The sequence below is a fragment of the Macrobrachium nipponense genome, chromosome 2, assembly GCF_015104395.2.
Source record: "Macrobrachium nipponense isolate FS-2020 chromosome 2, ASM1510439v2, whole genome shotgun sequence".
NCBI lineage: Eukaryota > Metazoa > Arthropoda > Malacostraca > Decapoda > Palaemonidae > Macrobrachium > Macrobrachium nipponense.
In genome coordinates, this window is record NC_087201.1 from 65,567,003 (window position 1) to 65,592,002 (window position 25,000).

Here is a 25,000-nt window from a genome sequence, read left to right on the forward strand (position 1 = left end):
CTTGCCATATCAATACTATTAAATTTTTGTTCACCAGGTGTAGAATCCAGAATTTTAGATAACTCATTACCCACCTTGATGTGCCTTTATTTCCCGACTTAGATAATGAAGAAAATGGTTATTAAATGTTGTCTTGTTCCCGTGAAAGAAGAGCAAATCAATAAAATTTAAATCCTTTGCCTTGTTAGAGCAAAAAGAGTGAATTGCCAGTTTCTCAAAATCACGGTAGTTTGAAGGCCAGTGACCATGCAGCTTCGTTACTTTTTTTTATTTTATTTTTTTTATTTTTTTTTTTAAGAGTCAGGACGTCAGGAGATTGTCCACGACTGTCTGGAAGTATACACCGGTCACCCATCAGAGCTCCTAAATATTTTTTCTGTTCTTTGTATTTTGTATTTGGTTATCGGCCCGGAACATTAATAAACTATAACTGTGACTTTTATCTGTGTTTGACAATTCAAGACCTGACAGCCTTGATGATTTTAAAAAGGTAATCCTACTTCGGTAATGACCATTCGTTCATAATTAGACGAGGAAATTCGCCAGTGAAATAGTGACGAATTTTGATTTGAAAAATAGAATTAAAATGAAATGAGACACATCATACCTATCCAAGTTTTCGACTTGGGTTTCCCTGGAAAACCTTGTCCCAGAAAATAATGAAACAATTGATTGGTGGGATATGCCCATCACTTATCTGCCACACAAAATCGTATAACACCAGTGCAATATAAAATGGAGTGCACTGTGGATTGTTAAAGAAATATTCGTCGATTGAAAAGGTCAAATGTTCGAAACCGTATATGTAAAAAAAACTTCTAAAAAACTGCCGGGGTTGAAATGCATGTTCTGTTGAGTCCACGCTAAGACTTCTGTTTCTGACGTATAAGGAAAATAAAATTAATAATGGGGCTAGAAACGCAGATCACACTAATTTTGCAATATACATATGCTTATTAGTATCAGCCACTTGATATCAATACGATTTTTTCCCCAGCAATAATTGCTATCCCATAGGTCAGGTGCTTCTACACGATTCGATTCACTTATGAAGATTAAGAACGCGAATCAGCTGGAAGGGTCGTGGAGTCCAGACCAATTAGAAAATATCTTTGAAAATTATATTACGATAAAGATTAGCTGCCTAATTACAAGGCTTAGTCGTAACGTAGTGGATCTCATATTCCATAATTGCTTAGATTTTATAAATTCTTTTACCTATACATGAAGGTTGCTGCACTGTTAAAACCGCTTAAAATCGTTTGAAGGGAATAGATATAGTCAAAATAAAGTACACTTTCACATTTGATTGATTTCTACGGCAAATCTTATTTTCCTTGTATCCTGTGCTTAAGTTTAACAACAATGTTCATTTTCTTTGCTTTCCTTCACTCACAGCTTGTAAAGCTAATTCATAGCGTGATCCGATGAGCCATACGATTGAATGTTTAAAGTTGACAATACTAACAATGAAAACCCATTTATTCTTTTATCTTTTCTTATCAATTTTTCGTCCTTGCAGTATTCCCGTCCGAGCACTCTCACGCGCCCCCCCCCCCCCCCCACCTCAACACTCTCTCTCTCTCTCTCTCTCGCTCCTTCTCTCTCTCTCAAGATTGACGTTTAGTTCTTTAATACTACTTTACTAAGGATATAAACAAAATGTAAGATTCGGGCATTGTGAGAATCATGTAATCCGAAATTTTGTTCTCAATATTATTCTCAATCTGCAGTGCAATCAAAGATTTGTTGTACCAGTGAATAACAGTTATGTATCAAGAAACTTTTCTTCAAAATTTGCTCTCGGATATTTCTATATGTTACCCTAATCTGAAACCAAAATTAATCCAATTGTTCCTAGCATTACCACAGTACTATTCTAAAATGCCAACGATTTGTAGAAAATTGTCTTCAATGATTATTCCCGCCAACTTCGACACCGTTAAAAAAAAATTTTTTACATAGAAAATTGCCTTGGCACTTTGTGATTTTGACTTTGTGTAATAGATTTTGATTTTTTCTCTAAACCTACGCCTTCAATGTGTATTTTATCGTATGCTTCATTTAAGAAAAATATCGATTCTCCAGAAGCAACATTTTACTCAGTCAGATACCACAGATGTACTCTAACAACCAAAAGCGGTAAGTTCCTGTCATTCAAAAATTTGCTTATGAAGTGTAAATAAATATGCGAATCAATATTACTCTGTTCATCCTGTATAAGTGGGGAGGGGAGGAGGAAGGGGGATGGAAGTGGGAGTGGATGGGAAGGGAGGGTATGGTGGGAGGAGGAGGGGGATGGGAGGGAAAGGGGAGGGGAAGGGGGATGTTGATTGTTGAACAAGTGGTTATTCAGCAACGTGACTTCCGAACCACGTCGAGAGTGAACTTCTATCACCAGAAATACACATCTCTGACTCCTCAATGGAATGCTCGAGAATCGAACTCACGGCCACCGAGGTGGCAGTCCAAGACCATACCGATCACGGCACTGAGGTGCTGATGTGTATAGGGAAGGGGAGGGGAGGAGGAGGTAAGGGAGATAATGCTGAGGTGAAGGGGAAAGGGGATGGCATGTGGGAGGAGAATTGCAGGGGTACAGGCAATTGGATGTGGAAGGAGAGGGGGAGGGGAGGAGGAAGGGGATGGGAGGCAAGGGGAGTGGATGGGGAAGTGGAGGGAGAGGGGGAGGGGAGGAGGAAGGGAGATGCGAGGTGAAGGGGGATGGAAGTGGGAGAAGGGAAGGGGAAGGTGTAGTGGATGGGGAAAGGAAGAGGGAAGGGAGGAGGAAGGTGGGATGCGAGGTGATGGGGGATAGAAGAGGAGAAGGGGAAGGGCAGAAAGATGGAAGGGAAGGGGAGGGGAGGGGGGAGGAAGGGTGATGGGAGGGGGAAGGGGAGGGGGAGGGGGAAGGGAGCGGGGAAAGAAGGGGAATGGGGGAGTGTAAAGGGGAAGAGGAGGAGAGGGGGAAAGGGGGAGGGAATAGGGGAAGGGTAGGGGAGGACACCGCTAAATTAACACTCGATCGTGTGTTCCGGTGTGCAAACGAACTGACGTTTCAGAGCATTAGTTTAAATATGTTTATTTTGGTCTTTATTTTGATGCTCGTCCAAGAACCCCGCTGAGTGCAAGGATACGTTCATCTGCATGATTCTGGCACAAGAGGATAATTGTGTCAACCATGCATTGACCATAAGCGCTAACCGCCTGGGAGTTTTTGCAACCTGCAATGACAAGAGTTATCTTGTCGCGGGCGTTTGCCTTTCCCCTCCACCCGAGGGAGGCTTGTGGTCAGCCATCCGCAGGAAGAAAATCCCCCAAAAAGAATTAGATTTTCTCTGCAGTCCTTTTTCCTTTTATTTGTGGAAAATTTCCACCTCTCTCTCTCTCTCTCTCTCTCTCTCTCTCTCTCTATCTCTCTGTGTGTGAATACGATTTTTAAAATCCTATTATTGTGAGGAAAATTTTATATTTGTATTTTTATCTTTATACCATCACCTTTATTGGATATTATTTCTTATTCTTTTTACATTTTACCATCATCTCTGGTGTTAACGAGATTTCCTATCTGTTCCTAAATATTGGTTATTGAAAGTCATCGAGTAAAAAACAGAAGTTTTGATTTTATTACATCAAATTAAACCAGCATTTCAGCCAGATGCCTCCATACACAAACTACGACGCAAACGTGATTATTGTCTGTCTTCATTCATATAGACCTGAATGACAGGTTTCGTCCCTTTGAGAAGATTCTGTCACACATTGCTACAGTTTATGTTTTAGCAGTCTCTCTCTCTCTCTCTCTCTCTCTCTCTCTCTCAAACACACACACAACACAGACACACACACAGACACACACACACATATATATATATATATATATATATATATATATATAGATATATATATATATATATATATATATATATATATATATATATATATATATATATATATATAAAATAAAAAATATTCTGTTACAACAGAATTCCATCTAATAAAAGGAGCACCCATATAGTATATATATATATATAATATATATATATATATATATATATATATATATAATATATATATATACAGTGGTACCTCGAGATACGAAATTATCCGTTCCGAGACGGCCTTCGTGTCATGAGGTATTCGTATCTTGGAACACATTTTACATGTAAAATGGCTAATCCGTTCCAAGCCCTCCAAAAACACCAGTAAATTGACATTTCCAGGCCTAAAACACATGTTCTAGGGTTACGACGGAAGAAATATGACTCCAAAAAGGCAAAATACTGTACATACTTGAGTAATATTCAACTGCATGCAATGTTCAAAACCCATTTTTACTGCCATAATATTAGGACTTTAGCATATGTCCCTTAGCAATAAGCTAGCCTAGGTTTAGCGGTTGCTACTGTAGCCAAGTCTAATATGATTCCTGACATCTAAACCTAAGAGCTAAAAGATTTTAGAATAAGTGCATTATGTTTTGGATAACATATCTATCTGTTCAAACATTACAAGTTTTACTAGGTAGACCAGACGTTTATTTATAAGAAAAAAATTACAAAAAGTAGGCATATGTTCCGTCAGGTTATGGAAAACCTACGAGGAAAAGGAATACTAATATTCTGTAACACAGAATTCATAAACGTATCCTCACAATGTTTGAGAGGTATTCATGCTATTTCAAGTATCCCTCAGGAGAGGTGGAAATACATCCTGCCTATGTGAACTCTCTCGAGAGACTGGGAGTTTCCAGCCCCGTGACTGGCTTATCAACAGCTATTCAGGAGCGTGGTAAGGGACTGGCCTAGACATCAAATGCACGGTTGATGTGAATCTACTATTGTAAAATTGTGATCGTCATATTATATCGAATTTTAGCTTCTGGCTTTTCCGGTCCTCAGTTTCCCGCGTGTTTCTCGTATGATTTATTTCTGAACCAGCATTTCTGACCGAAAACTAGTCCTATTTAAGCGTGATTAAAATCAGTGATACCTAAGCCTGTAAAAGCAAAGTGAATGAGTGCCTGTGAAGTCTTGCTAATCTTAATGTCACCCAGTTATGTGACTTGCATTCTTACTTTGTTTCCTCTTAAGCATCTCTGTGGAGGCATGAAAGCAGGTTTATTTACTATTTAACTAATTGAAGTGACCCTCGCTCCTATACAACAAAGTCCAGCCTAGCTCCCACCCAGAGGCATTCACTCCTCGAAATTCAAATTTTTAAATATATACTCCCGTCCAATTTGTAAATCAGGGACAGCATATTCATCAGTTTTTCACAATACTATGGCCAAAAGCAGCAAGTTCTGTGAAGCATCACAGTCTGTTTCAAGAATGGTTTCTGTTTTTAACTGCGACAATTAAAATCTTATTCGTTGAAAGTATGTTTATTCTATATCTCCAAACAGTACGCAAATATTCACTGTGCCCTCGTATACCTAAACGTTACTACGTGCATCTTCAAGTCTAATTCTACTTTGCCACTATCTTTAGCAATCTTTACTTGCTGCTGCTTTTACATTTCAAGGGTAGATTATTCATAGCACTCAATCTGAACGAGGACTTGTAGGTTTCTCACACCGGAACATCCGAGTTTCTTCTCTGTCCCCGCGAGATGGCGAAATAAATCTTTTCGAGAAATTCTCTTCATTTTGTTCGACTTTGAATGAGGGAGTTTCGGAGATTGAGAGGCGAAATGGTTTCGCAAATATCCCCCTCACTCATCCGGGCTACTTCCTGAGAAACAATGGGATCCTTAATTAAGGTAAAAGGAGAGCATGAAAAAAGCTAGGAGGCAGAAGATAAAGATTCATCAATAAATTTCATATTGAAATCACTCGTTTTCCTGATCAACGGCAAATTAAGGAAGAATTGTCTGAAAATGACTGATTCTATGGACCGATTTATATGCACCGTTATAATCCTCTTTCATGAGGGAGATCTGGAAACGGTTTCAAGTGAAATGATATTTTACTAATTGCAATTATTTCCTGCCAGTTATGTCTGTAAAAGAGGCTTATTATGTTAGTCATATTAGTCTTCGTCTATCTACATATCTTTCTGTCGGTTCCTACCTACCATTCCTGTCTTATATACATCTCATTCACACAGTAAGTGATGCATCTTGGTAAGCGTAAAGTACTGCTTCAACCATACAAACATTTAAAGCGTCTGACGTCCTGTTTGATTTTGATTCCACATTTAATTTTTCGTATATCATCATTTATTGAGGGCGTATATCTTGAAGGTACGTTTTATTTCTCGCTTTTTCCATAACAAAAAAGGTACACGTGGTTAGCATTGATGCTAAAATTAACTTAATCACACGAAAACTGTGAACAATTTACTCTTGTATTTTTAACTGAAAGTATACGATAACAAAAGGGAACGTATTAGAATTAACGCACATAACGTAAAATAATACACTGAAGAAAAGCAAAGAACAAATAATTCCGTAAAGGCAAAGATTTCATACGTTGTTGTGTGCGTGCACCACAATACGGCAGAATGTTCATAGATTCTATTTTGTCCTTTTCAGTCAAGCCGAAGCATTCCGAAGTGTTTCAAGTTTTCCACGAAAACGGGTTTACAGTGTTTTCCCTTAATGAACGTATCATGTGCTCCTTAGCTTTTCATAACAAGGCGTGATCAGACCTCCAGCTTATTCGGGACGCCTGCAAGATTTTCCCTTCAAGCATAAGCTGTAAACATTATATTCCTAACTTTTACCGTAAATTAAAAAGTGCTAAAACTAAGGTTAAATAGAGCCTCGTTTCACCAACGAAGATTAAAATAAACACGCTATATTTTATTGTGTACTTTTTAACAAGCACATTACTTATTTTTGACATCTTATTCTCATACATGTCATAAATATTCTATCCTAAAATTCCTGTATCTTTAACTCAACGCAAAACACCTTTTTTCAAAACATTTAAGGCTCCCCTATAGACCTTTCCTACCTCCCCAGCAAGGAAAACAATAACACAAACAAAATACTTTGTAGGCTTACTCCCCGAAAAGCTAAAACCTCAGGGTAAAAATCGGCCTGGCAAGAGGTTGTTTCAGGAAGATTAATATATGAGTTGCCAGCTGCGCGCCTGGCGTCCTGCCTGCCTTGAAAAATAAGCTGCCTTTGAAATTTCTCCTTTTGACTCTTGGTTTTCCTCGTAAACAACAGCGCTCTTATCCTTTATTCATGGCTTACCAGTGAGGTGGAAAAATATTACCCGTCAGTGCTTAGGCATGTCTCAGTAATGCACGAATCTTTTAAGTTTACAAATCTGACGGTCGCTTGGATAATTCTGTCATTCCTGATAATTATAATACAGTAACCATGATCAATAAATTCAAGATGATGGATGAAGGATGTTTTCCCTGGGAATGTCGATGGCCGTACCGAACTATTAGACCCTATAACTAGAAATCAAGGTTTAGAATAAACTTCTCCGTAAACAGAGAACAAAATAAGATATGAAAAAAAAAGCCGATTTCTGTGCAGTGTAATGCTGTATGAAACTCTCTGCCACGGCCCATGAAACTCAGCCGCGGCCATGAAACCTTTCAGTCACGGCCCGCAGACGGCCTGCATTGTTGTCACCTTTAGCAATGCCAGACGTACGATTATGGCTAACTTTTAACCTTAAATGAAATCAAAACTACTTAAGCTAAAGGGCTGCCATTTGTTTTTTGTTTTTTTTGATGATTGGAGGGTGGATGATCAACATAACAATATGAAGCCCTCTAGCCTCAGTAGTTTTTAAGATCTGAGGGCGGACAGGAAATGTGCGGACGGACAGACAAATAGTCATCCATCCCAAGAGCTTTCTGTTACAGAAAACTAAGAACGCCATCCTTCAGAGGCCGCGAAGATGGCGGATCTCTGGGAAAGTAGTAAAGAAGGAAATCTTTTGGGAGACAGAGGCATAAATTCATGGACCCTTTTACCTCTTGGAAAGCCACCTCAGACCTCCATAAAAGAACACCGTCACGGATTATGCAACGATAATCTAATTTTTTTTAAATTTTAATATTTTATATAACGCGCTGCTTGATACCGAACTAAGACTGTTGAGACCTTTTATGTGGAGAGACTGAAGCCAAGTTTGAATATATATTACAGTGCCTTCGGCAAGAAAGTATTTAAACTTAAATTCGTTTTATAATTTTCATGATGGTGAAAGCATTCATTTTATGTTTTTTTTCTGGGGAAGGGGGGGGGGAATATAAATGTGTTGTGTTTTTAATTTTTACAAACTTGAAGACGGACAGTTGTCAGAAACGTTGTAACATAGAGTGTGAATAAAGAGAAGAGAATGTTGGGGTTTGTTTTTGTGTTGCGGTTCCTCACCCGATTAAGCTTTCCTTCATCCGAATATTACACTGCTGCTACAATCAGTCATCACATATTTCAATTATACAACTCAGTTCACTTTCCATAAAAAAAAAATCTCAGGTCTAAAATAACCACTGACACTTCATACGCAATCTCACATCAATCTTCCATACATATTTAGTCTCTGACACGTCTTCCCACCTCTTTACACTTATAGCAAGGTACATTTTACATCATTTAATGTTTATTAAAATTACAAATCGAATTTATCGTATACTAAAATTCTTCTAAACCCGTTTTATTATCCACCAAAACATTCGTAAATGTATAACTACCGAGGTATTGGTAAGATGTAGAAAATATGAATGTTCAGTGTTCTGTAAAAGATACCCATTGAAATGGCTATTTATCTGTCCGTCTGCACTTTTCCTGTCCCTCAGATTTTAAAAACTACTAAGACTAGAGGGCTGCAAATTGGTATGTTGATCATCCATCCGTCAATCATCAAGCATACCAAATTGCAGCCCTCTAGCTTCAGGAATATGTCTGGCTCGTGGTTGAGAGCTTCATGAGCCGTGGCTGAGAATTTCATACAGCATTGTACGCTGTACAGAAAACTGGATTTTTTACATGCTTTCTTTATTTGACTTTTTATCATTCTAAAGAGTCTTGAAAGTGCTATTCAGTCTAATATTTTGATCTTCTATCGCGTTCCATCATATCTTCAGCTAATATTAACTAAAAATATATTTTTGTATTATTTATATAGATTTTTGGCATAATGCCAAGCACTGGGGCAACTGTAAAAGGTTTGAAAGGTTTGAAAGGTGTAATAGGAGGAAAACCTCGCAGTTGCACTATGAAAGCTGCAAAGAACCTTAAGTAATGCCTACATTGCACCCAATGAGGTGCACTGACGACACTACCCCTCTACGGGGTAACTAAAAATATGACATGTCTTTTCAAATCTTCCCGTGACGAAATCCCAAGATGTGATTCACTTTAAGCTTTGTCTAGTTGGTGGTGTTCCTTTGGTAGCGCTTCAGTTTCATTTTCTTGGGACAGCCATGTACTGTCCACTTGTCTTGGGTCTCATTACAATGCTCGCGTGTCTCAAGTGCCTGTTGTTCATCTTTATGGAAGACAGTTCTTGGGATGAATCTCGCGTGGGTTGTGTCAAGTGTTCCACTCTCTCTCTCTCTCTCTCTCTCTCTCTCTCTCTCTCTCTCTCTCTCTCTCTCAAACACGCACAGTTTTCGTCACTAACAAATGAAAAATCATACAAGTCATAATAACTACAGCATTGTATTGTACACTCATACAGTAATAGGGACACCCCTCACCTTTCCAACAACTCCTTTACTCAGTTTTTATCAGTCATAATAATAATGATTTAATTGCAACATTTTAATGAGTTTAACTTATTAAACAAAGTCTGTAAGCTACGAAACAACCCTGATGACCAGCCCAGATGAAGTTGCGAAGGTTTATTGCTGTTTTGGTAAAACTTTTCAATAATGATACTAATCAGATACTTGGTATTTTTATATTACGGGAAGGGTCAAGGTTATTTTGTCTGGGATAACTTAAGTTTAGATTGAATAGTTCTCGCGCGAGTGGTTGGGGTTCTTCCCCACCAACCTAAGCACTTCCCTCTGGAGGCTGAGTTACTTTTTCCTTCGGCAACAGGCGCAAATGCTGTCTGAACCCCTAACAGAAATCATTCATGGATAAATTCCGTAAGAATAGCGAATTAGAGAGACCAGTCAAAAGGTACTGCTGCTTATTCCGTGATATTCATGGATTATTATCATTGGTTCATTCTTTTTTGTTTTTTATTTACTTCTATATCATTCAGAAAGCCAGAAGCTTTTATGTTAAGGATTTCCTCTCTAGTTTTGTATGTCAGACATGATTTTAATGTTTTTATTAATATATTACTATTAGTATATTTTTACTATATTATATATGAAACTAGAAAAACAGCTCAGCATGGTTACGAAGAGATGCTTCACTGATTGGCTTTTCTGTCTGAACTAACTCACTCTCTCTCTCTCTCTCTCCTCTCTCTCTCTCTCTCACCTCGTTGGACGAGTGGTTTTCGCACTCGGCAACCAATCCGGTGGTCCAAAGTTCGATTCTCGCCGCGGCCAACGTGGAATCAAAGGAATGTATTTCTGGCGATAAAAATTCCTTTCTGGATATAAAGTGGTTCGAATCCCACAATAAGCTGTAGGTCCTGTTCCTAGGTGACCAATTGGTTCCTAGCCACGTAAAAATATCTAATCCTTCGGGCCAGCCCTAGGAGAGCTGTTAACCAGCTCAGTGGTCTGGTAAAACTAAGATATATATTTACTTACTCTCTCTCTCTCTTCCTTCTTTTTCTTCAATTATTTATTTATATTTTATTAAAGAAATTTGTATGTAAAGATCCTATTCTTCTAACTGAAGCACTTCTGTATATTTACACAACTACCACGAATCGACTCGGCCAGATAACTTCCTAATATAGCTTTATATATAATGTCTACTCAGCGATAACTGGCTTGCCTGAATTTATTTCCTTGGCAGGTCATAAAGTAACTGCCTTTCCAACATGCAAATAACATTTCCTAATTCCAAAATGAAGAACATTTTTGTTTTCATATCCAGTTACACAACACCTTATTTTTCTATTATATATAAATAAGCAGGAAAATATGATAAACACAAAAGTAGTACGAAACAAACACTTATAAAGAACTCTCCCGACAGAAAATACAAATGTGTACTTCAAATCCCATGCAAATCCTGGGAGACCTTTTATACTGGTCAGGCTGGAATATCAGGGGAAAAGGGAACAGAACAACATAAAAGTGAATAAAATATGCACAAGTGAGCAGCGAAACATTTGGATATGGTGGTAAAAACATTCATGAAAGCCATTGCGCAGGGCAAGAGGATATTTCATTCTAATAAGAAATTGGAACAATCTTTACTTACTTTCTTTCGAGATGTCTGGCTTCTGATGTCTGGCTTCAGTTTATATTTACCAGTCCCTGTGAAATATAGATGAGTGTGAAATAGTAAAGATTCAAGTTAAGTTTATATATATATTATATATAAATATATATAGTATATATAGATATAGAGGATATATATATACTATATATATATATATATATGTGTGTAGATATATATATTGATATATGTATATCATATATATATTTATATATATATAGTATATATATATATATGTATATATATATATATATATATATATATAATATATATATATATATATGTATAAATATATATATATATATATATATATATAATCTATATAATATATATATATAATATATCTATATATATATATATATATGTATTATATATATATATATACTATATATATATATATATATATATATATATATATAGATATATGTATGGTATGTATATATGCGTCTGTGTAAGTGCGAGTGAGTGTGTGTGTATCTAGTTTAATAAGGAGATATTCAAAATATTCAATAAAATTCCTATTTCTCTCCAAATAGAATTATAGATGGACGGTTTTTTTACCCTTGGTAGTCCTCAGTAAGTTTAAATGATCCAACTGTTGTCTTTTAAGGTGATAAGGTTCAAGGATGTGTTAGGGAAAAAGATAGTTAAATCAATTTTGTACTTTTCAATGTTATCGTTCATTCCCCTTATTCTCCAGTACTATTTGCAATCGAAAAGTCAATATGTAATTTTGAGCAGATGTGATGGGTATTTCCCATCCGCTGTTTTTTTTTATTTGGACAGCGATATTTCTGCACACTTTAGTTTTAATAGCCTCACATAGGAGGAACATAAGGAACGACAGGATCCGGGAAAAGAAAGAAGGCAGTGAAGAAAGAGAAGCTGAAGGAAACGAGAGTGAAGATGACAGTTCAAATAGCCAAAGGCATTATATTAGACAATACCATTAACCTCCTCCTTTAATGTGCTTTTGGAATCAAATGCGAGAAATTTAAAACCTTAAGTTTTCAGTTACTCGAATCTCTTTTTGAACTTCTGCTCCCTACCATCTCTGAAAGCTGCAATATTTGCTCATAAGAAATGCAAGAAGCTTGATTGCCCCTTTTCGACTTGGGATTACTTTGTTTAATATTTCATGCAATGTCAATGAGTATCTGTGCTCTTGGTCAAAGCTGACGTTTAGGAGGAATATTAAATCCCAGTGAACGAAGGTGTTTGTTCTTCTTTGTAATGTGTACATTGCTTACTGTGATGAATATACTTTATTTTTCGTGGAAATTAAACAGTCATTATGCATAAAATAGGATTTCTTTTTACCTCGTTAAAGAATTTGCAATTCATTATTATTTCAGATTTTACAACTGTGTTTGTCTTTTAGGAGATTAGATCATATCATAGCTTTTTTATTTTTTCTTTTTTCTAAAATGGTAAGACGTAATTTTGAAAGTCATAATCTAAAGCAGGGTCCAAAAAAAAAAAAAAAAAAAAAAAGACCGTCTTTTCCGTTATTTGGTAAATGCAGTAAATAACTGAAAAAAATTATTTTATAAGGAGAATAAAGGTTTTTCTTGCATCTATCCTAATTATTAATGTGTAGAGTGATTTTTTTTCTGGCGAACGTTTCGATCCCAAAATCCATGCTGTATATTGCACCTTACGAGTATTTTTGCAAGGAATTTCTGACATTGCTGACTTGACCTTCACCAAATGTAAAAAAAAAAAATAGTAATATAAATGAATCACAAGACGCTTTATTACCGATATTATACTAAACGTAATAACTTGTGAGCTCTTTCCATTCTCTAGGTACTTTCTATGACTGCTGAAAGATTGATCGTGCTTATATAAATACCTTGAAAGCCAAATAAATATTAATTTTCCCCCTAAATTACCCCTTTACATCCCATAAAACCAGTAGAGTCATTATTTTTTTATTGCATTTATACATTTGCAAAAGAGAGCAGAAGGTAACAGGAATCTAGTTTGTCATTTCATGTCTAAAAGTTCACATATTGATTTTCACCTTAAATTTATACTATACAGTATTCAACTATCATCTGTTTTCCCTGTCATTGATTGTGTAACAGAATGGACAATAATAATAACACAAATAAAGACACGACTAGTAAGCGAAGAAATCAAGTGGCCATAACACTGATCTATAATATACCCGACGCTGTTGATGAAATTATCACTTCCAATGAGTCAACTCCATAAATCATATCACTAATAAATCTATATTAGGTTTACTATTCTTGATTACGTACTGAATAAACCATCTTATCTGATTCTGTTAAACGACTAAATATTTTCGTAAAGATTCCCTGTACGTAAATTGAGAACAATATTACTTTCACTGGCTTCACGTATTTTGATGGAACATACCTAGTTATCTTCTCCGGGAAAATGGCCCTATGGTTAACTTATTTTTTTTTTTTTACCTTGTAATTATTGAGTCCGTAAAGTTCACTCTTAAACACTGATAATTATCTAGTCAGGCGAATTTTGGAATAGCTCCCTTAAAGTTACCTTCCACAAGCAGTACTTTAGTTTGAAGCTTCAACAAACGTTCTAGGTGTTCGTGCCTTTGCAGTTCAGACAAACTTATAATTTTGCACTGCGTCAGGATCCTTATTTTCCTGAAGTACCGCAGTAACGTATTCTGTCAAGCACCAAAGGTCTTTCGTTCCCTTAAGTGCAAAGTTGGGAAGCAGTTTTGCTGCCGGTATTATAAATGCTAATGAGTTTGAGTTTACGACAGGCAATAATGCTACAATTTTTTTGGACATTTATGCCGTTTTTGGTATTTATTCAGCTAGATTTTTCTGAACAGTTTTAGTTTTGTTACATTTTTCATTTAGACAGCATTAGAATTTTGTTTTACTTCTTCGTCTTCTTTATTTCACTTGAAATGATTACATTACATGAATATTTCTGATAACATTCAGGCATTTATTGGTATAGTCAGTAATAATAATAATAATAATAATAATAATAATAATAATAATAATAATAATAATAATAATAATAATAATAACCACTTACGGAGACTATCTCTTTCTTTGATATAGATTTTACATAGATATTTGGCAATTCTGATGTTAAGGTAATTAATGTATCATCTATCTTCGTAGGTTTGATAATAAGTATTTTTTGTTAAGGTAACTAATATATCATCTATTCTTGTGGGTTTGGTAATATGTACTTTTTATCATAAAAGCTTAAAGTTTTGGAACCAAAATACATCTTTATGAATGTAAATTTCCAATTACTGGTCAAAAGTCATATTGAGAATGAAGGCATTAATCGTGCAATTAGCAGCCATACTTATAAATAAAGGACTGGCTCTCTTTAAGATCATAAGGTCCATAATCAAATTTTCCAGATTAATCGGTTTATCTTTAACAAATTTCATATTATTTTCTAAATTCCTCCACCTTAGCCATTCACGGATAGAATTTTGATATATGGATTATATTCTATAGTTTTTGTATTTTATTTATCCTATATTATAATAATATCAGACACATCTATATCAGTAACTGTTGATATTTTCCTATTGTAATTTTCTGTTGATGAAAATTGTTCTTCCTCAATTTAAAGAACAGGTTGTATTCAATCTATAATTATCTTTGTTATGGCATTATAGAACGAATTTCATGCGCTTTGATGAAACTGACATCTTCTTAGAGTTTATTACAACATCATAATACTCTTATCATACCGTATTCTATATTGTATATCCCATTCTAACTAAACTATAACACTCAGTGTATTGTAACTTCTTATTTAATCATATTCCTTCATAGACAGTACATGAATTATAAATTCCACATCTGACAAATATTGTATTGTTTGAAAATGAAAAAATTTCCTCGGTCCATTATGTTGTGAAATTTGTATGAAGTAAGACTGGGAATTGACCTGATCTACCTGTGACGTCTTTTTAATCAAATGCCATTTAATATTTTTTCGAATGTCTCGGCCTTCAATTAATATTCTGTGATTTTATACCGTATCCATATTTGTGTGTCTAGTGGATTTTCTGCCCATGAAGGTATGCTTATTTATTCATTGGTTGAATTATTGAAGTTATCCGTATCATTTCTTTGCCAGGTCTTTCATTCAAATCTCGTTAGTGATACATTTTTACTTGTAACGACTCTTGAGGATATAGTAATGATAATAAGCAACATGGTGAAAATAAAGTTATCACACAAGTAACAAAGGCAGAAGCATAACAAAGAGGAAGAAGGAAATTTGAAAGAACTAGGCTGAAGAGGAACTCAAGTACGGCTGACTAGTTTCCATCCCAAATCGTCAATGTGGTGTGAAGTCGTATCTAGCGGTAATAGTCACGCTGGGACCATCTGTATCAGGCCATAACAGTTTCACCCTTTCAAGGCAGAGTGGGAGAGAAAGAAATTTCCATTTTCTTTGTACATCAGGAGGAATCACCTATTGCTTTTTTCAAAAAATCCTGGTCTCGCATTTAATCCTTTATCTGAAACTTCCGTGTCCTACTTAAACCTCATGGTTACTTGAGTTGAGGGTCAGGTACTCATAAGACTGATCTTTACTGATCTCTAAGCTGGAGGCAAAATGTTGTGCCCATTATGGCTAGTGACTTAGAGGGAAGCCTGTACAAAATGTGGGAAGAGTTAGACAAAGAAATATAGCAACTTTTGAATTACCCTATTTAAACGACTTGTTTTATAATCTGCTGAATTTCAGTAAATTGTAAATTACATGATATCTATGTAAGGAGTTATGCGAATAAAATAGGTTGTTATATTAGCACATTATCCTATGATTAAATATCGACATACCGAGAAGTGGACTCTTGCAAACAAATCAGGATTTTATGAATAATATTTATACTTTCAGCAAGAATAACAGATATCACTGGAAAAAGGAAACCCTCTTTTGCTATCATGAAACTATTTTCTTAGATATACTTTTGATGTCAGTAGATCAAGGTGTAAGAGAGATTATAATACACCAACTTTGAGATACCAGGAACTATTACCTTTGCGTCTGATTTAAATTGCTGCTTATGGATTGACATATTCATGCCTGTCGTCATACATACGTATTTCTTGTTCTTATTTTTCAATCAGAGCTTTTCTTCTTTGAAAGATTGTTTTATAAGTTTTCTGTATAGCAATTTTTTCTTTTAGAATAATAATAATAATAATAATAATAATAATAATAATAATAATAATAATAATAATAATAATAATAATAATAATAATAATAATAATAATAATAATAATAAGTATCTAACTTTAGATTCAGAATTCGAGATTGGAATAATTTTCATCCTAATATCAAAATCCCCGTCAAGTATATTCTTTCCCGCCCTCATAGTAAAATTCATTATTTTGTCCATTACTCGCTAATCTTACTATTCATGCAATCTAAAACGAAGTAGGCAATGCCTAATCATTACCATTTATGAGACCGGAGGGTTCAAGAGCAATAATTGGCCACATAGATACGGCAATTCTACATGTAGTAGTTTATTTGAAATGACATATTTTAATTTGAAGATATTTATAAAAAAAAAATCATTTCATAATAAAGACTACGTTATGTATATAATTCCTGTATATAATTCCTACATATAATTCTTATGTAGACTTTCCTAAAAATGGTTTTGCGGATGTGCGCATCCCATAAGCCTTCTGATAAAATGATTCTGAAATGGCATTGTAAATTGTAGGGTCTAACGTATATTTGTAAATAGGGTTTCTAGCTTATTGCCAGGTGCTTGCCCTCTAGAACAGAGGGATTTGGGAAAGTATTCTAGAGTATGAAATAGGTATTAATATCAGAATGACTGTTAGCTTTAAGCGTAAGTGACAAGACTAATGGGGATATGTTCACAGAGCCAAGAGTACTCCTACGGCATTACTTAATTACAGCATTTATTTCATACACTAATTTGACATAGTCGCATACTTTGAAAAACAGACACCATCTTACTACAAAAAACAGTAGTATTTTAATTACTGTAGGCACTTTTCACCGGTGCGGAATCCCACGTAAGTGCTTAACAGCTGACGGACCAATTTATTAGCATTAGGGGTTAAAGAGGGGTAAAGGAGAGAGGGTCTTTCCATACTCAGTGACTACCTAACTAACAAGACCAAGCCATTATCAAATGCGGGTGAAAATTACATCTGGAAAAACTACCGCTCGCTTGGTAGTTTACGGTAAACATTGAATTGTAAATTCTTACGTTCTGACAAGTAGGGCGGGTACGACAACATAGGAAATAACAAGAAAAGGAAATATAAAGTTAGAGCGTTAGCTCGGCAAAAAAACACCGGTGTTAGATCATTTTTACTTTAGAGTACAGTCACATCTCTGGGGCCGTGGCACCCGGCCTCACACCCGGGGACCGAGTCCCTACTAACTAGTAAAAACAAAAATGAAAAGTGAAAGCAAGACAGAAATAAAACAAAAAACAAAAGTCCTCGTAGTTTTCCCATGCTTATTACATTTGAGTATTTACTAATCAGTTTTTATTTTTGCCTATGCATTTGTATTTACTAGACCGATGCTCATTTTAGGATTAGTTTATTACGAATTCCAATAATCTTGCAATGAAAGAAAATATGAAGGAAAAATTTTATTGGCTTTCGTAAAAAGTTTTATAATAATTATCGTATTCAAATATGACTTTATATTTACTTTCTGTTCTATATTATATAGTTACAGGGTTCTGGTATTATATAGTTTTATCATTCTTATTGTCTTCATCTTAAATAGCCTTTTTAAAGGATAATTTTCCACTTCCTTTGCAAGGCTTTTTCCATGTTCCTTTCCTTCTTTAATCCGTAACATAGGAAGTGAATAATTAATCATTTATTCATTAATACCCCAATAAAAATGCAAGGTCATTTCCTTCACTTCATATACAAAACAAAAGAGAGAGAGAGAGAGAGAGAGCGAGAGAGAGAGAGAGAGAGAGAGAGAGAGAGAGAGAGAGTCTCATGTTTCCCTTACCTTCGATGGTATAATGGTTCCTGTCTCCATGGCTTCAAGAGTGGCTTGAGCAACACAAAGTGGATTTAAGGGCAACAAACAGTGCATCACAACCATTAGTGGAAGTGTTGGTTGTCGGGAGATCTCCTTTAAAGTGGTAGAAGTTTTTCCCTCATAAAATCGAACTGATGTACTGTGAAAAAAACAAATTATGATGAATGGACAGCAGAGAAATAAGAACGTCAGTATTCAAACCTAATGAATACCTAGTAGAAAAATAACCTGCATTCTTGGGTGCCAATGGTATTTGGCAAAGAAAAAGGTCCTATTTCTTTAAATTTTTATGATGACAACAATTTCCAGTCATTTTAAATTAAGTACTGTAAATGTGAACTGCTGCCTTAAATCATCCTTACCAAAGAGGTATATCATGCCGGTTATGCAGATTCTAAGCTTCAATCGAATAACTTTCATTGCATAAAACAATTCTATTCATATGAACATGTTGGGTTCAAATCTATTCAGTTTCCAGTTAGAGATAATACCATATGGATTAGATCTGAAATTCCGATGGAGGGGACAAAAACGACATATCGCTATTACACTATATTGTGGAATTCTTTCGTTGTCTATTGAGAAATGTGACTCATCACATATTTCCGTTTAATATTAGTTATTTTTCATTGATTATTATCAACTTTATTAATCTCACATAACATTTCGAACATAATTATAATCATTCTCTTTATCTCACAGACCAAGAAACTTGAGTTATATGGCATTAGGGTAGAAATCAATACAATTAATAGTGTTCGTCTTGGTGACAAAATTCTAAATGAAAAAGTTAAGCGAGAGGCGTTCGTTCATTTGGCCAGTTTTTTTTCCTTTGTAAGTGGTTATCTATTTCTTTAATTAAAATACTAAACCTGACCTTGGTTTAATTCTCACTATTCGTATAATCGAGGTTCTCTTAAATCTATGAGCCCAAGAAAGAAAAATTTCGCGACAGTGTTGTGTTGCAATATAACTTTTAGGAGAGATGAGCATGTACTGTTTTGGACTAAAAATTAATTGATCAATACAATTCAGTATCCCATGCCATGTTTTCCCTGGTTATAAATGGTCGAATGGCCGTAATTAGTTACTTAAGTTAAAAAAAAATATTTTTTTGGCAAAGATATTTACTGATGAATACTATAATACACTATATGGGGTTTTCTTAGCTATGAAGAGGGTGATATAAAAGCTGGCATTAGCCAAATATTAGCAATAACCACTGGGTCCTTGTCAGTTATCTAAATTCATTTTCTTCAAATAGGCAATAGCATCTATTACGTTTACGGTTCTGAAACCATACAGTTGGGTACATGTTATACATATGTATATGATATTAAGGATCGCACTTTTATTTGATCTGAATGTCACCCATTAGCGCTCCCTAAAAGCCATTAATGGAGATGCATAAAACCTGCGAATTGACGCGGGAATGGTTTTCATATTACTGTTGCAAAACCAGATATATATTTATAAACATATACAGTGTGTATAAATCCTGACCGGTTTCCACTTCAGTATTTCAGAGAGATCTTTAAGAGAACAGATGCATAGTGGGTGGTAGGAATTTAAATCATATTAGTATGTGGTAATACTTACGTTTAATAATAATAATAGTAATAAAACAATGGGGGAAACAGAGAATTCACTGGCGTCTGCGGATAATACCCTATATACTGACCTAGTACGTCCATTCGGTTGGCAAACACCTTTGTTTTATCCCAATTCCAATTATCTTACATAGGATCCTTACATTCCACAAGGTTTTATTGTAATAAATGCACAGATATTATGCATTTCTTGCCTGATATTCATATAATTACAAAAGCTTGCTATCATTAAACTGGACTCGAAGGCGTTTCTCTATAGTGTACTATTGGAATATACTATCTTTTTCGCCCCTTTTCAGTTGATGGGGTGATTATGTTCACTAACATTAACGAAAACTAAACTCTTGGCTCTGCATCTCTTATAGGTTACTTGTAATGCTTTATTCTCTTTTCTAGAAATCCAGTTTGACAAATATATAGGTTACCACATAACGTACTTGGATTTGATATAGCCTTTAGTATTGTCGGGATAGTTCTTTGTAAGTATCTGTTAAAGCAAGTGTATGTACAGGAGAATTTTGAGGAATCAATGTACAATGTAGTTTCCGTGTACAAATAAATGAAAAAGGAATGAAGCTGCCAGAATGTATTGTATTTGTAAAATATGTTCCAAAGGAAGAATTGAAAGATGGGAAGTGCGGATATGCCATACAATAAATATAAAAAAGGTTAGTACCTATTAAATACGAATCAGAATTTTGCGGTATTTCAGGCATGTGGAAATCATTGGGACGGAAAGAAAGGGTGAGGAAAGAATGTATTAATCTGGAACTATAGAAGGGAGGAAAAGAAGGCTGGGAAATAATGGATAGATGTTTTGAAAAGATATCAGAGGAGTAGGGCCTTAATATCCAGAAATTGGTTGAGTAAGTACATGATTAAGTTGAAAGATGCCGCTTGTGAAAGATGGTTGACAAACTGTTGAGGAGCCTTCGATGCACAGAGAGTTCGTCTAATAAACGAACGTGGCGGAGAGCTTACTGCCTTTCATGTTAACGACCCCTGTTAGAGGAAACGGTTAATTGTTGGAGTATATATATTTACATGTATGAACGTTTATTTTCCTCAGACAATTATACTCTCTTCTGAGGATCATATATGTACGTTCATAAATACAAATATATATGTTCCTTATTAGAGATTGTAATTATTTGAGAAAAGCAAACGTCTATATACTTCACACAAATATTTATTATATTTTTATATATGAACATTAATTTTCCTCAGACAATTATACTCTCTACTGCGGATCATATACGTACGTACATAAATAGAAATATATATGTTCCTTATTAGATATTGTAATTGTTTGAGGAAAATAAACGTCTATATACCTCACACAAATATGTATTATATTTGTATATATGAACGTTTATTCTTCCCGGACAATTATACTCTCTACTGAGGACCATATACGTTCGTTCATAAATTCAAATATATGTATGTTCCTTATTAGGGATTATAACTATTTGAGGAAAATAAACGTCTAAATACCTCACACCTGTATTATATTTGTATTTTCCCCAGGTAATTATACTCTCTACTGAGGATCATATGACTTATTCCAAGTGACATTTAAGAAGTAATTTCTATGAAATGACTATTCTTACGAAAGATCACATATGCAAAAAATGACTTGTTTAGCTATGAAAAGGAAAAATTTCCCATGTATCATCAGTTATATTTTCAACGTGATGCTGCAAAATACAAATGGGATAAACAATAACGCGATGACTCTGATAAGTAAAGATACGTAAAGCAAAGCAGTGAAGAACTCCAAAAGCAATTAAAGTTTACAGAAACAGAACCACAGGAATTGGGCTTGATTTCCCCTGAGGGTGGAGCAAACGCAACTTGAAATGATCTCCCGTGTTTGGAGGAGAGCAATTTCCATCCTTGAAGGATTTTCTTTCGTTGCTTTGAACGGCGGATTTTTGCAGACGTTTGTTTAACATTTATTTCGTATTTAAGGTCATTAACAAGTTTCTATACAAATGCTTACCAACGCAATTCGTATTATTCCAGCGTAAGATAATTATCATTAATATGCAGCATAAAGATAAAGGATTTAAGACAAGGAAGTACTCCTAAATGAAAATGACACGGCAGGGAGATTTTTCCATACTTCAGCCGACAAGTTATTCAGAGAGGATAGACACAAGGAGAGATACGTAGAAGTCTTCCTTGTGGTTCATTTATTACTCCCCAAAAATTTAATTGTGCAGGATCTGAGCACGATTTTGTCTGTTATATTTTTAATATAGTCATGTAACATCATCTAGTTAAGGCGTCTACTAATGACGAACTCGAAACAATCTGTGAAATGACTGCATATTTAAAGTGAAACATTAGCCAGCCAAAAAGCGGAATCTCCTTGATTGTGGAAAGAATGACAAGCGGTATTTAATTACTTCTTCTGTCTATGAACATTCGAATTAGGGTTTAGAAGAATATTCAGGAAAGCAAAGGATAAGTGGTTAAGACATATCATCATCCGCTTCGAAGCAATATTGCAATCGATGGTATACAATAAGTTACGAAGAACATTGTTAGATATTCTTTCCCAATGCAACGATTTGTGATATGAGAAATCTCCAAAATATACTGTGCTCTATTTTTTTATATTTTAAAGGTATAATTCTTACCCCTCTTGCAAAGGTGTTCTATTGGAGGGGGAAAAACTAGGAAAAACTACCTACTTGGAGATAAAAACGCCAAAACGGTGCTACTTCAGAGTAGTAGATTCCGGATGAGCAGATACGAAAAGGTTCATTTGCTTAAATGAACACGATTCCAGCGAATCCGTTTAAATTGTTATCAGCGCACGCTTTGCTATTTCCTTAGCTTCGAACGTGGAAGATGCAATTTGAAGGACAAACAAAAGGACAAAGAAGTGAGGTTTTACAACCCAGATGTAAAGGGACTAAGTCAACATAGCATAATGGCTGTGTTTATCCTTAGTTAGGGTGCCGAAAGAAGTACATTCCTTTCATTTGAACTGCCCTGAAATGCAAACATGTATTTTAATGGCAGTGGGTATTGTTGTTAACCTTAATTCTTTAGTTTTAAGATTCGTTAGGTACTAAAATTACGATCTTTAAACATGTGGAACCACTCAATCCAGAAATATTAGAAACCAAATTATTTACATACCCTCATCTTAATTCAATTACAAAGTACTCGGGACCTTATGAAGTGCTTTCAAGAATTCTTATGTTCCTTTATATACATAAAATGTTGATTTTTTTGTTTACTAGTTAACATGCACTTACAAATTACTGTATTGCCAAGTAGCTTAAAAGTTACTGAAGAGATTACTGTTCCTAGTGCCAGGTTAGTGCAGGTTGTCTATCTTCCACCTATCATCACTTCTTTTGTCGAATTCCTAAGAGGGTGGAGACATTAGTCGCGTAATAGAGACGATTCTGTTGTCACTTTCTCTTTTACTCAATATTCTTAGTGACTAATAGGGAGTAGCACAAGCAGTCATATTGATTAATAATAAATTTTTCCCAGCTAATACTTTTATAGGTAACACAATGGTTATGTATGGATATTTTATTTTATTTTTTCTTAGCATGTAATAGCTACCACAGTGGCCCTATCTCTCGTTGAACCTTCATTTTCACAGTTAATTAAGTAAAAGCAACGGTGAAGCGAGGGATAGGAAGGACAAATTAACACTTGATGTATTCTGGTTTTGGAACAGTAGCTACCAATTATTCGACATATTACATAAACTGATTCCTTGAAGTCACCATTTGTATTATAATCTGGATGGTCATAAAAGTAAAAATTTTTCAAGTATAGGTTTATTGAATAATACCATAGGTTATGACTATGGCAAAAAGGAACTTTTTCACGCCTTACATATGCTTGTATGTTTGCATGTTATTGCTCTACAGAAATCCGAACCGCTTGATAGATCTAGACAAAATTTGGCACGTAGCTCACATCTGACCCAACTTAGATAATAGGGTAGGTTTCAAACACGTACCCCCTTCCCCTTCCCCAATCCCCCTTCCCTTTGTAAATTATGGAGGGTAAATAAGCTCTCCGGGTTTATCATATATCATTTCATGTATTCGATACATTATTGAAAATGTATTTCTTTCCTGTGATTAATAACTCATTATCAAGGTTTAGACAGTCACCACAATAATACCTGAATAAAAAATTAAGGGATAATAGGGACAGACAGAACAGTAATACCTGGATAATGGGATAGTCAGCACAGCAATGTCTGGATAACATGGACAGTCTCCACAGTAATATTTGGATAAAAAGGACAGTCAGAACATTAATACCTGATAAAAAGGACAGGCAGCACAGTAATGTCTTCATAAAATGGACAGTCGATACAGTAATACCTGGATAAAAGAGACAGTCAGCATAATAATATGTGAATTTAAAGGACATATAGTACAGTAATACCTGGATAAAAGTGAGTCACCATAGTAATATCTGGATAAAAGGTACAGTCACCACAGTACCGTCAGGATAAAAGGGACAGTCAGCACAGTAATACCTGAATAAAAGGGACAGATAGTACAGTAATATCTGAATAAATGTGACAGTCACCATAGTAATACCTGGATAAAAGGTACAGTCACTACAGTAATACCTCGATAAAACGGCCAGCAATCATAGTAATACCTGAATGAACGGGGCCAGTCAGAACAGTAATGCATGGATAACTGGGAGTCAGTAGCGTAAGTTAAGTATGCCTAAGTTTTATCAGACCATTTAGCTGATTAACAGCTCTCCTAGGGCTGGCCCGAAGGATTAGATATTTTTATGGGGCTAGGAACCAATTGGTTACTTAGCCACGGGACCTACAGCTTATTGTAGGATCCGAACCACATCGAGATATGAACTTCTAACGTCAGAAATAAATTCCTCTGATTTCGCGTTGGTAGAGCAGGGATCCAACCCGGACCCTGAGATCGGTAGTCGAGCACGTAAGCGACCACCGCAGTAATATCAGGATAAATGTGACAGTCATT